The 14,843-nt window shown below is 30.6% G+C and overlaps 2 long non-coding RNA genes across 4 annotated transcripts in view; one reads left to right on the top strand and one right to left on the bottom strand.

Annotated features, from left to right (window-relative positions):
* The window catches only part of LOC147908331 (uncharacterized), a 21,504-nt gene extending 18,794 nt beyond the window's left edge, over positions 1-2,710 (bottom strand). Inside the window, exon 1 of one of the 3 annotated variants that reach the window (XR_015546322.1) lies at positions 2,438-2,710. This is a non-coding gene — a long non-coding RNA (uncharacterized LOC147908331). The remainder of the gene's footprint in view (positions 1-2,437) is intronic. The other 2 variants (XR_015546320.1, XR_015546321.1) reach the window with 2 other exon arrangements.
* LOC147908330 (uncharacterized) overlaps positions 1-14,843 on the top strand; it is a 17,001-nt gene extending 2,158 nt beyond the window's left edge. Inside the window, exons 2-4 of the long non-coding RNA XR_015546319.1 lie at positions 11,325-11,515; positions 11,656-11,748; positions 12,264-14,843. This is a non-coding gene — a long non-coding RNA (uncharacterized LOC147908330). The remainder of the gene's footprint in view (positions 1-11,324; positions 11,516-11,655; positions 11,749-12,263) is intronic.

The following is a 14,843-nucleotide window of genomic DNA, read 5'->3' as shown; positions in this document are numbered from 1 at the left end:
CATAGGAAAAAGTGATACTACAACTGTATTTCGATATTCACTGCGAGTACTGAAAATACGTAACTATAGATTTTCAGTATTGACAGTGTACATTGACACATGGGCCTAAGCATTTTTCCTGTCGTACAATGTCATTTTAGGTCAGGATGTGATATGTATTAGCTATACATAGATATATTGTATTACATATATAATATACATAGCTATACCATTTTTTGCTATGTTTAATAAAAATATGTAGAAGTTAATCATATTAAAATATTAATGATGTACTTAAATATAATACACATAGGCAATATTGTACAATATTGCATATATGTACTATAATGTGTGAATATACATACGTTGCAGATAGAAGTTATCAATGCTAAGCTGTTTATGCATTCCCTGTGTTTAAATGTGCAATATTAAAATTGTATACATATATAAAATATATATATATATATATATATATATATATATATATACACACACACATAAAATGAGGATTTATTAGAGGATTCGTAATTTGATTATTTTTTTTAAGATGTTACGTCTGATCTGCGTTTGACTATCGTTAGCTTTGATTTATGTTAGTTGTATGTACATTCTGATATTGAAAATATAAAAGCATATATCACTAATATTTGATCATAAAAAAACATATCTCTTTTTATTAAACGTAGAAAAAAGAGGACATCAGTACATCTTTTTGTTACACAACAAGAGATAACAAAAAGAGATGAAGTAGCTATACACATATGTGAATATGAATTAATATTTTATAATGTACACATCATAATGCATATAAAATATAATTCTAATATTCACTAATGTGTCTATATTATATCGGCATGAAAAGCTAAGTATGAGTAACTTCTATCTCTTTTTATTATGGGCCTTCTACAATAACACATTAGTTACAAGTCAGAAGCTAAAAATTGATCAATCACAGCCAATTTTTAGCGTTTGACTTATTTATGGCTAATTTATTTATGGCTTATAATTATAAAAGGCCCATTAAACATAATAAAAAGAGACGGAATAGTTACATATGTATGTGCAATGTATTTACGTATTGACAATACATGTTACATCCTAAGTTAAAACGACATTTATAAAGGGAATAAAGGAAAAAGTGCTATTACATTACACGTGTATACATGTATTTCAAATACATGGTTGCATCCGAAAATATATCTAAGTCACAGTCAGAGTGTTCATTTAGTAAAAATATACTTATTGTAACTTGCTGTTAGTCAACGTACATTGACCTGTAAGTGTATATATTTGCTAAAACACTTTGAATATGATATACTTACATACATTTCATAAACGTACAGTATCGTACAAAAATTATACATGTGACTATTGACTGTGTAATGTATATATATATATATATATATATATATATATACATATATGTATAACATATATATTATATAGGATGTCCAAAAAGACTCCAGATTTAGGAGCTGAATATAAAGGTGACTATAACTAATCGTAAAGGAATGTGAACTTGTATCGGCATGCATAGTACGCTAAAATATAATGCGTTGCCCTATGATTCACGTTCTACGATTCAATTACGACCATCCTTGTGCTAAGGCTATTACATAACGTTTTTAGAAAAAACGCTTCAGACAAAAGTTGTAAGGATTTCAAAGAAGCTATTTAATGATATTCAGTTTTTTTCCTTCATTAGTTTCTTTGTTTCGGTTATGTCAAGCAATTAGCTTTTGATTCCATCATGACAATGCATCTACTTGCATTTCTTTAATTGCAGACGCAAAATTCTATAAATTGGTTCCGTAATTGTATTTCACCAAATTTAATAATCGAAATGCTTCTGTCAATAAATTAAAAATAGTCAGTTCACTATAAACGCCTCTGACATTTGTCTATAACTAGCCAAAATATGATTTATGGCTGTGGCATTTTGTTATAGCTAGCCAGCTCACAATTAACGCCTCTGACAGTGAATTAAATATAATCAGCCCACGATGAACGCCTCTGACATTTGTCTATAACTAGCCAAAATATGATTTATGGCTGTGACATTTTGTTATAGCTAGCCAGCTCACGATTAACGCCTCTGACATTTGTCTATAACTAGCCAAAATATGATTTATGGCTGTGACATTTTGTTATAGCTAGCCAGCTCACGATTAACGCCTCTGGCAATAAATTAAAAATAGTCAGCCCACGATGAACGCCTCTGACATTTGTCTATAACTAGCCAAAATATGATTTATGACTGTGATATTTTGTTATAGCTAGCCAGCTCACGATTAACGCCTCTGGCAATAAATTAAAAATAGTCAGCCCACGATGAACGCCTCTGACATTGGATCATAATTAGGCAAAGCGTAATTTATTGTTATAACAATAAATTTAATCATATCACTTGTATGATAAATAAAAGTGATATTTTCACGAATGACATAAAGATGCTAACCTTTTCCATGCTGGCTTTATAGGATGCCTTCCAACAAGAAACACACATCACAATAAGCAATTTTGGCCTTCTAGAGTGCCTTCCAACAAGAGACACAGTGCGACACGGTGCATCATTACAATCTTGTTCGATAATACAAGGATGAGATATTGTACTGTATTGTACTGATTCGCTTGTTATAAAGCACCCATAACCTTCTCTTATCAAAGGCAGACAATATTCTGCTACTACATTTTTTCTATTTTGTGGACAAAAAACACTATATAAATATATATATATATACATATATATATATATATACAATACATACATACACACACACACACACACACACACACACACACACACACACACACATATATATATATATACGGTTGTGTGTAGAACACTACTACACTACACTACATTGACAGTACTGTTGTGCGGTAATGATACTGTGAACGCGGGTCATACTGGTTACAGCTGATTGACTCATATAACGCCGTTGTTTTCTACACATACAACGTCACGCAAAATGAATGTATATATATATATATATATATATACACATACATACAAAAAATTTTTATTTCTCGCTATAAGAAAAAAGATACATAATCGGTATCATGGTCACATTATCTTCTCCTTAGCGACTAATTAAGAAAAGGCGTTTATCGTATCTAAATTGTAAAACGTTATTGTAAATACTCTCTATTTCTTTTTTTTTACGTTATTGTAAAAACTCTCTATTATCTTTGAAGTTCTATTATTGATACGTCATTTAAGTGCATACTCCAGGTTTATTCCACTAAAAAAAAATACAAATAGATGACCAGATTTATGACGCGGTAAAATAAAATTCTATATTACATTCTGTGGCACAAAAATGTGATCAGTAGCTCTTTGAAACTGAATATATCATAAAAATAATAAAGTAATGTAATATTTTAAAAATACATTACATTCAATAAAATGCATTAAGTTATTATAATGTTCAATCACCATTATTAAGAAAATACAATATTATGTAGAAAGGAAAATATTTTCATGACAATTTGCTGGAAGATATGGTCGCAGCATACTGTTCCTTATACTGTGACGCTCTTGAGATGCATGTCCGCACGTGAGCGGTTCGGCCGTCAAGCGTCGAGCGGTTGTAAAGGAAAAGTAGGCAGCATTTCAGAAATCGGCCCGTAATGCGCAACTAATTTCAAGCATATTGAAGTACAGGTATACATATAATTTCTGTAATTTTATAAAAAGTATATTTGGAGTACTAGGTTTATTAATAACGTTATTTATAAAAAAAAAATTATGAAAAAAGGAAAAAGCAGAATCGAACATAAGATCTTCAATATTCTGATCTTGCACCCAACGCCCGAGATCACGCTGAGTTCTTGCGGATCACCTCGACGAATACGATACATATAGCGCACGGAAAGTCTTAAACTATTGTATATCTCATCAATGTTTACGTTTAAAAATCGTTTTTGCTATTATACGTTAATGAGAAAGATATATGATTAATATAATTTAATAAAAAGAAAATGAAAGAATTTTAATTCACAAACACGGTTGCCAGCTCTCTGTTTTTTTTTGCCAGACTTCGGTTGCTTGGACTAATATTTAATATTCCAGCAGACGACAAAAATTGGAGATTTTCACATCTGCTGGAGTATTGAATATTAGTCCAAGAAACCGAAGTCTGTCAAAAAAAAAACGGAGAACTGGCAACCGTGTTTGTGATTTAAAATTCTTTCAATTTCTGTTATTTCGATCGAGCGAGACAGAGAAAAAACAAAAACGGATAGAAGCTCCGATTGTAATTGATGAATCTCCGCGCGGATACGCCGAACTGGGCTCGTCTAGGAAAACAATGAGTCTGTCTCTGTCCTTCTCTCTGTGGTCGCTTGTTTCTAGTGACCGAAAATATTTTCTCGGCAATCTCGGCCGCTTGACGTGTATCATAAGGGGGAAAGAGACATTCTAAATAATACATAATTATTAAATTATGTTAATCCTTTGCCCTACGATTTTAGTTACGATGGCGCGTGCCATAATTAATAGCCTGGAACATGCTTACGGCTCTCATCAATGATACTTATGTTTGGCCCGATTTCTTTACCACGAGTATCTCACACGATATTATAAGTGAAAGAGTTAATCATATACCTTTCTCATTAATATATAATAGCAAAAATGATTTCAAAACGTGATTAACGAGATATAGTTTACGATTTTCCGTGTATTTTATGTACCACGTTCATGGAGGCGGTCTGCAAAAACTCAGCGTGGTCTCGAGCGTTAGGTGCGAAATCAGAATGTTGAGGATCCTATGTTCAATCCCGCTTTTTCCTTTTTTTCATAATTTTTTTTTAAACAAATAACATTATTAATGAACATATTACATCAAATATATTTTTATAAAATTATAGAAATTATATGTGTACTTCAGTGTGCTCAGAACTAGTTACACATTTCAAGCCAATTTCTAAAGTACTGCCTATTTTTCCTTTACAACCGCTCAACAGTCGATAGCTGAACCGCTGGATCGTGCGCGGACGTGCATCTCAGGAGCGTCACAGTATAAGAAACATGCTGCTATCATACCTTCCAACATGAAAATTATCATGACATTTTAGCATGAAAATTATCATAAAAATATTGTCCTTCTTACATAATTGTTATTTTCTTAATAATAGTGATTGAACATCATATTAATAAGTAAATACATTTTACTGAATATTATGTACTTTTAAAATATTACTTTATTATTTTTATGATACATTCGATTTTCTTTCAAAGAGCTACTGACCACGCTTATGTGTCACAAAATGTAATATTTTTTAATATATTGGGTCATCTAAAAAGTATCCGCGGTTTTTTGTCACTAGATGTGTGTTGATGGTCATATATCTAGTGACAAAGTACCGCGGATACTTTTTAGATGACCCAATAGAATACTGATAATATCAATTTAAGATTAATAAGAATCGATACAGAACGAGATGCGTAATTTTAAACTGGAATGACTTAACTTCAATAACTCCGTGATGTCTTCTTTATTTAACATGTGAATAAAGAAGGCATGTTGAATAAAGAAGACATCACAGAAGACTAAGGAAAGTAAAGGATTGATAATTTGCTGGGAGGTACGGACGCAGCATATTTCTTAGTGTCAACGCTCCTGAGATACACATCCGCGCGCGATCCGGTGCGGCTCAGCCGTCGAGCATTGAGCGGCGGCGATAGGGGGAAAGAAGGCGATGCTTCAAAAGTCGACCGAAAATTTAATGTATTCCAATAACTATAGGAAGAATACCGAATCACTTGAATAGATAAATAAAAAATTATTTGTATATTGCATATACAAGCACATACAAAGGCTTTTTGATTTGTTAATTATAAAATTATATTGACATCATCCTTATAATTATATTAATCATCGCACTTTTGTGATTTGATTGATTATCAGAATTTTCATTCGGATGATAGTTAAAAAAAAAAACATTTCACAGAAAGTACTGATCGACGTATCTTTATTACAGAAACGTGATTTTTTTTGGATTTTTTCTAAAGATAAATAGATCTCACACATGTCTTTACATATAAATACTGATTTTCTATCTATTCGACGCATACTACGTCAATTATTTTTTGCTACAATTGTCGGTTTAAAACTTTTAGAAATACACATATAATTTCAATAATTAAATAAAAATATATTTAGCCTGTAATATATGTTTATTAACAATGTCACTTATTTAAAAAAAAAAAAAATTATGAAAAAAGAAAAAAGGAATTGATCATGAGATCTCTAACATTCAGATCTTGCATCTTACGCGTGAGACCACGCCGAGGTCTTGCAAATTATTTCTATGAACGTGGTATATAACGCTCATGGAAAATTATAGAAATATCAATATCTCATAAATTATCGTTTTGAAATTATTTTTGCTATTATATATAAATTGGAGGGATATAGGAGTAACATAATTTATTAAAACTTATATGTTATCTATAATGTTTTTTCTCCTCTTAATTATACACATTGAGAGGCCGAAATTTCCCAGAAAGCATTTTCGGTCACTAGAAACAAGCGACTATATATATATATAGAGAGAGAGAGAGAGAGAGAGAGAGGGACAGAGAGAGAGAGAGAGAGAGAGAGAGAGAGAGAGAGACTCTGAAGGATAGACTCGCTGTTTCGTTCGACGAGCTCGGCGTGCGGAGTCTCACCGATTACAATCGAAGTTTCTATCCTTTTTTGTTTTTGCTCTGTCTCACTCTATCGTACTTCTGTTTTAATAATTCGTTCTGCAATTCAAGAATGTAATTTCTATCGATTCTGGCATCATCGCCGATACAGCAAGGACGCATGATTCCTTTTCTAAACAACGATATATCCTGATATATATTTGTATATATACAAAAATATATTATTATTATAGCGTTTCCAACCGATAATATATTGCTGGTTTATACAATGATTCAATCCATTTCTGTAATTAAATAGCGGTACTTCGCTTGTGCGCCATAAGAGGAATGGCGCTTCTTACTAAGTCGACATTTCGATATTCGAGTCGAGTAAAAAATGTGCTATATACAATAATTTCAGACCTTGCACGTTTAAAATAAGTAGCTGGCGATTTACAGAAAACCTCAAAGAACAATACTATGCTTGCAGAAACGAGTTACGAGCTTTAGTATAAGAGCAATGAGTATTCGAAAATTTCATTTATATGCTGCGTCTGCTACGAGATTGCCGCTTATCGTTCCGACATCCGAGCAGAATGGAAGCTCAACCGAAACACATATCGCGTTCCAAATTTTGATATATACATGTGTAAATAATTCAGTAAATAAAGTTTAGACATGTGTTGTATATATGTACACACACGCGAGCGCGCGTGCACGCATACATACGCACACGCGTGTGTATGTATGCTATTATATATACACATATATATATACACACATATATATACATACATGTATATATATACACATATATATATGTGTGTGTCATTTTATATATATGCATCAATAATTTACTAAATAAAATGTATGTAAAAGACAGAACAGTATAATTAAAATAATTATCTTCATTTGTATTCATATGTAAATAGTATATGGTATTTCTTGTTTAGGAATAAATTATTTCAAAATTGAAATAATTAATATCATGTTTATTTTATTATTATTTTTCCTCTCAAAAGAAAAAACTTTGACCAGGATACGTTTATTGATATGGACCTGAGTAGGTCGATAATTCAGATCATTTCTATGGTTCAGAGACGCACTTTTCATGACAGCGTCGGAATATCGCGGAACTCAAATACTGCTTAGTTTCATGGCTTCACGTCAATTTCACTTGTAATATACAAACGAAATTTTCGGATACTCTTTTCTCTTATACTAAACCCCTACCTTGTTTCTAAAAGCATAGGATTGTTTAGGTTTTTCACAATTCGCCAGCTACTTTTTATGAACATACAAGATCTGAAACTCTTATATGCAGCACATATTGTGATGTGTTGACTACAGAAGCCGATAACAAAATTGTAAATCTTCAATTTTCTTTCGTTTTTCGTATTCAAATGTAGCTGGCGAATTGCGTTGTTGTCGATACACTTAATTGTGGAGACGGATTTTTCAATCCATAAACACAATTAAGAGAAAAGAGTTTTTAATAATTAATAAAACAGGACAATCCAGCATCCCCTTAATATTGTTTACTATAAAAAATGTTAAAAATGACAAAAAATATTATTTTTTGTTTATTTTATCCCATTTACACAAAATCTTGATAAACTATGCAAATTCTGCCAACGTGTTCAACGCAAAAGATCTTCGGAATATCATAATACAATATATTTCAGAAAGTATTTGAATGCTGAACAAAGTTATTGTTCTAGAATTTTATGCAGAATAATGTAGAATCTAACACATTCAAAATATAAAATAACAAATCACCATAAAAATAACTTGAATTTTTTATTTCTATAATCGCTTGGAGCATTCGGAGCAAAACTTATGTATATGTACATACATATTATATATTAAATTTTATACTCAAGTATAAAATATTTAATTTTTATATTCAAGTATTATTAATGATTTATAAATTGACATTACACTTTTTATAATACATAACAGCACTGTATTTTTTATTGTTTTGTAAATGTAAATTGCAAGATAAAATGATGTGAACAGACTAATTATTCGCAAGTAATTTCTCGTCTTTAAACTTCAAACTGTTCTAATCTAAAACTTTTCAAGTTTCAATTTCTATAGCAATTTCCAAACATTTGTTTTTGTAATATTTATATTGCAATATGCAATATTGTTTGTAATTATAATATTAATTTCAAAAAAACAAATGAATATATTATTACTTCATCTTAATATCTTCCTCATTACAAGCATGACCTCATTACAAGTCAACGACTATCAATAACGTTTGTTGATATAATATTCATTGTCGAATGACGTGTCTTTCGAGTGATCTTATCTCTATTAAAATATAGCAGCTGGATAAATTACTCAAAAGACACGTTATAAATATTGTATCAGCAAACGTGTTATTAGTAAACATTGAAGGTCATACCTATATTGAGAAAGATAGCCAAATATTGATTTGTCATATTTTTGAAATTAATTTTACAAATACAAACAATATTGTATATTACAATATAAATACTACAAAAATAAATGTTGTGATTTTGCTACAAAAATTGAAACTTAAAAAACTTTAAAATCCGAAGCACGACTACGGTCTGAGTAGTAAGATGTTGAACTAATATATATATTTTCAAACAATTGAATTAATTTCAGAAATGATAATTACGTGTCAATATGATTGTCGGCATTAAACGCAATTAATCTGAAATATTAATAATCCCCCCAAATTTCCCAAATTAATCTTAAAAAACTGTAATAAACTTATTGCGAAATATATTGCCTCAGCCGGGAGTCGAATCCGGATCTCTTGCATTCCATGCGAGCATCATGAGCCTTTAGACTATCGAGACCTTAGCAATAATTCTTCGCAATAACCAATATGGATAGAGAGTAACGCATATTTTCAGCGCGCGTGTATAAACAGTAAGATAGGAAACAAGATCGTTTATGTTAAATAACTTTAAAATCGGAAGCGCCACTATGGTCTGAGTATTAAGATGTTGAACTAATATATATATTTTCAAACAATTGAATTAATTTCAGATCTTAAATTTTTTAAGATTAATTTGGGAAATTTGGGGGGATTATTAATATTTCAGATTAATTGCATTTAATGCCGACAACCATATCGGCACGTAATTATCATTTCTGAAATTAATTCAATTGTTTGAAAATATATATATTAGTTCAACATCTTAATACTCAGACCGTAGTGGCGCTTCGGATTTTAAAATTATTTAACATAAACGGTCTTGTTTCCTATCTTATTGTGAAAAGTTAAAAAAGTTTTATTGTTAGATTAGAACAGGCTTCCAAACTTTAAAGACAAGAAATAATTGACCACATAATATTTTATCTTGTAATTATACATTTACAAAAAGAACAGCATTATGCATGATAAAAAGTATAATAATATCAATTTGTAGATTATTAATAATTTTTAAATGAAAAATTAAATATTAAAAAAATATATATTACAAATTTTGCTCTAAATTCAAGTAACTAGAAATGAAAAAAATTAAGTTTTATGGTGACTTGTTATTTTATATTTTATATTTTGAACGCGTCAGATTCCATATCATTGTACAAAAAATTCTAGAACAATAACTTATTAAAATAAATTATATAATGAATTGTATATAATTATGTAAATTTTTACATAATTTTTTTTGTATAATGATGTTTTTATATATAAAATGTGATTACATATGAAAAAAAATTTTTTTACCGGGAGACTGTAAATAGACAAAGATCTAATTAAGTAAAAAATTGCAATTTTTACTTGTTGCAATATCAAGTAGAAAACTTTTTTATAATTGTTTATAATTTTTAATTTTATAATTAAATAATTTTTTTATAATTTAATAATCAAAAACTCTATATTTTTATTAAATCATAGAAATACTTATACAAATACCACTATTAATAATAACATACAAAAAGAGAATAAGCATGTAATGTGTGTGTGACAATGTGCGCGTGTGTATCTCACAATCCGAGATGTTACAAATGGATGATAACATGATGAGTGATTTTAATTTATATTAAGCTGCTTTATTCTATTTTATTACTTAATTTTGATAGGAAGTTTTGTATATCTTTTTTGTAAAAATCTATCAAAGAAAAATTTATGTTGCACTTGTGTGTATTGATGGATGTATGGACGGAGCGAAAGAAAGTGAAAAGATCTATTACTCAATTTATAATTATTTTCAACACTGTTGTAGTTATTACGGTTGAACACAGCAACCATGAACCAAACCGGTATCGGATCATGAATCTTCTCAGCAATGATATCATTTGCTTCGATCAATTAATAATTTACCTGAATTACATATGGATCATGCTTTTCATGATAATCCTATTTCGTGAAAGTATTCGTGTACATTTCGCGATAATTAAATAGCAACTGAATTAAATCTTTGAAAAAAAAATTACTTAAATTTATTTATCTCTTTTATACATTATAAATTTGATATTTAATAATTAATAATTGATAAGTATAAATTTTAATAATTACAGTAATTCGTAGAAAAACCTTTATATCGATTATGCATATAAACTTTTTGTATGCGCTTTACAACTTCGTGAGTTAGTTTAAAATGTAAAGACGTAAAATTTTTTTACTCGTTTCACTATTTTTTCACTTTTTTTTACTTGTTTTGAAGTTGCCCTTAAATAATTAAAACTGTTGAAGTTGACCGGACTTTATTTTTATTCGTAGACCGCGATCATAGGAACAATAAGTGGCAAAAAGTCGGTATTTCGAGTTTTATCAGCATCGGAATGTTGTCGCTCATCGTCCTCCCAGGATAAGGGACTTTGAGCTTCTTGAATCTCAAACTGAAAACCATGATTGTGCCACTAACCGATCGAAGAGTGCAACTAATGAATGAATTCATAACTAGGATACAGGTAAGAACCTCAAGAAGTTGATTAGTTATTTTATTCTTAAATAATATAGAGGATGAATAAAGATATAATATTAACATCCAAGTATCATTTATAAAAAAATTTTATGAAACAAATTTATGAGATGGTAATTCTTGGTTCAGGTGGTGAAGATGTACGCCTGGCTGGGAGAAACCGTTCAGCCAGATTGTGTCAGTAATCAGAAAGTTAGAGATCAAGCAAATTAAATTCTCGTCGTACGTACGCACCGTCTATTTGGCCATTATAGTTTTTACTGAACGATTGATCGTCTATTTTCCTGATAACGTTCGTCTTAATGAGAAATAATTTGACCAATGTGACCTATGAAATGTCGATATATTTTAACATATTTCAACTCGTCGTCGCGTTGTATTTTCCGCAAGTGTATTTATTTTGTGCTGTTCTGCAAGATGGAAATATGTTACGCGATAGTTTCTTATATATATATATATATATATATATATATATATATATAATATATATAATATATTTTGCCATATATGTACCATTGCTTCTATAAAGTTATTTGACACTATAAAGCAATATTATGAAAATTAAGTTAACTCATAATATGTTTTACAAACAGTTGTTTACATTGCCTCGATTTTATTGGGAGTACAAATTAGTTCGGTCCGTTTTTTTGTGTTCAAAAATGCATTTATTTCAAAACAAAATGAATGAACAGATTAATTAAAGTATTGGCTACTACTTTTTCCCATCTCTTTTTCAGGCAATTTTCGAATTCCATCTCGAAAAAATGACTCGTCTTTGGAGGTGATCCAATTTTGGAGCCAATTTTCGATTTCTGCGAAAGAAGTCAACCGGTGACGTGCTGCATCCTTCGGAACAACCAGTAATCAGAAGGAGCAATGTCCAGAAAACCGGAAAATACGGCGGGTGCGGTAAAATATCCCATTTGAGCTTTTCCAAATATTTTTTTACGACTTTTGCGACATGAGGCCGAGCCTCATTGTCATGAAGAAAAATAATTTTATCATGTCTTTGCTCGTATTCCGACCGTTTTTCTCGCAATGCACGGCTCAAACGAATCAATTGTAACCGATACCGATCGCCTGTAATGGAATCGCCAGGTTTCAGCAGCTCATAGTAAACAACACCCTTTTGGTCCCACCAGATACAGAGCATGATCTTCGAACCATAAATGTTCGTCTTTGGTGTTGATGTTGAGGTCGATGGCAACGATTGACCGGACTTAGCGTAGTATTTTTTCTTCTTGGGATTGTCGTAGAATATCCACTTCTCCAATCACAATCCGATGCAAAAAACCTTTTCTTTGTCGTCTTTGAATCAGCTATTCGCAAGTGAAAAATCCTTTCAACGTCTCTCGGTTTCAATTCATAAGGCACCCAATTTCCTTGTTTTTGAATTATTCCCATGGCTCTCAATCGTGCAGAAACGGCTTGTTGAGTTACTCCCAATGATTCTGCAAGCTCCTCTTGCGTTTGACTCTGATCTTCTTCGAATAATGCCTCTAATTCTTTGTCTTCGAATTTTTTTGGCTGTCCAGAGCGAGGCTTGTCTTCAACGCTGAAATTTTCATCCTTGAAATGTCGAAACCATTCCCTACATGATTTATCAGTTGGAGCAGTGTCACCATAAACTTCGACAAGCATTCGATGGGCTTCAGCTGCACTTTTCTTCCAATTAAAACAGAAAATTAGAACCTCCCGCAAATGCTGCTTGGTTAACACAAAATTCGACATTTCAAATACAGTAAAAATCAAGGTTTTTGTATGAAACTCAAAGCGATATAAACTGAATATTATTAGCAGATGTCTAACCTCTCTGAAAACGCCAAAATCAGCTGTCACTATGAACCATTTACAACAGCCGGAGCCATCTTTTGGAAAACGGACCGAACTAATTTGTACTCCTAATATATATATTTAAATCATATTATGAAAATACTAAGAGAAAAAAAATAATATAAATAAAACTGATTTAGGAAATTACAAGAATTTAAAACGATGTAATATTATTCATAATATAGTCACTATTATTTAAATTATTTCAATTTGCAAATCGTCATTGAAAATCGTAAAAATTTTATTTTTGGCGTTGATAAAATTCGTTTTTAGCTGATTTTGTATAGAAACAAGTTAAAAACATACGAATAGTTAGTGAAAGAGGTACGTATTAGTGTTGTATTAGTTTTCTCAGTGCAATATATCGCTATTTATTAATCAATATCGCTACTTTAGTTAAATTTGCTGTGTTCAGCGGACTCAACAGTTGAGTGAGTGCTTTCTGCTATTGATGTATTCTTTCAGATCTAAAATGTTGAGGTTTGTTTTCTGTTCCTGCTCGAGGATTGCATTAGAACTGAACTGAATTGAACTACTGCAATTCAGAACCGATGGTTATAAAACGTACAGGCAAATAAAAAAAACGTTTAGTGCAAGATAAAAATGGCATCCCATATTATTTACATGGAAATATTAGATTCGTGTGATGAAAATGAACATAATTCCATTTAAAAAATTCTTAATTAAAGGTAATAATGACACAAAATGTTTTTATATGTAGACTTGTTATTATTTATGTATACAGTAAGTCAAGTAAGAACATGGTCGACCAGCGTGGTGTTGCACCATTTCATGTTATTAGCCTTGAGATAGGTTCGAATAGTTTCATATGATATTTCTAAACTTTTCTGCTTCAATTTTGCTTGTCCTTGATGCAGTGTTAAGCCAGATTCTGCGGAAACACTATTTTGCGAATTCACAATTTTTTTATCGTCTTTTTTGTCCACTTTGCATATCGAGCCACGTTCCGGTAAATCATCGACATTTTTTGTCACATTATATCGCTGCACCCACTGTACGAATGATTTCGACTTTTTCATATATTTAACAGCCGCTAATTGTGATATTTTTGGGTGAGTGCATAGGAACACAGCTTCATAGCGTGATGCATATTTAGTACTCATGGCGCTTGAAAACCTAGTAGTTTTAGTTTTATCTAAGAATTAATTAATAATAGTTGTTCAGTAGTACAATTCAATAAATATTGAATTAGTCGATAAGAAAGCTTGATCATTTTTATGACTACATTACAAAAAATTATTATCATAATTGATGTTATATTACTAAAAATTCATAAAAATGTTATATATATATATATATATATATATATGTGTGTGTTATATATATCAATCTGTTAATCTGATGATGATTTTTTCTTGGATATGGAAGGGATTGATATTTTGAAATTGTATTGCTGAGGATGGTTCCAAAGTGAACTGAAACGTATTATTTTCTGGAATAAAGATTTATGATTGCGTACTATC

The sequence above is a fragment of the Acromyrmex echinatior genome, chromosome 10, assembly GCF_024713525.1.
Source record: "Acromyrmex echinatior isolate Ae372 chromosome 10, ASM2471352v2, whole genome shotgun sequence".
NCBI lineage: Eukaryota > Metazoa > Arthropoda > Insecta > Hymenoptera > Formicidae > Acromyrmex > Acromyrmex echinatior.
The sequence above is the reverse complement of the archived record's forward strand: the minus strand, read 5'-3'. Positions and strand labels throughout refer to the sequence as shown.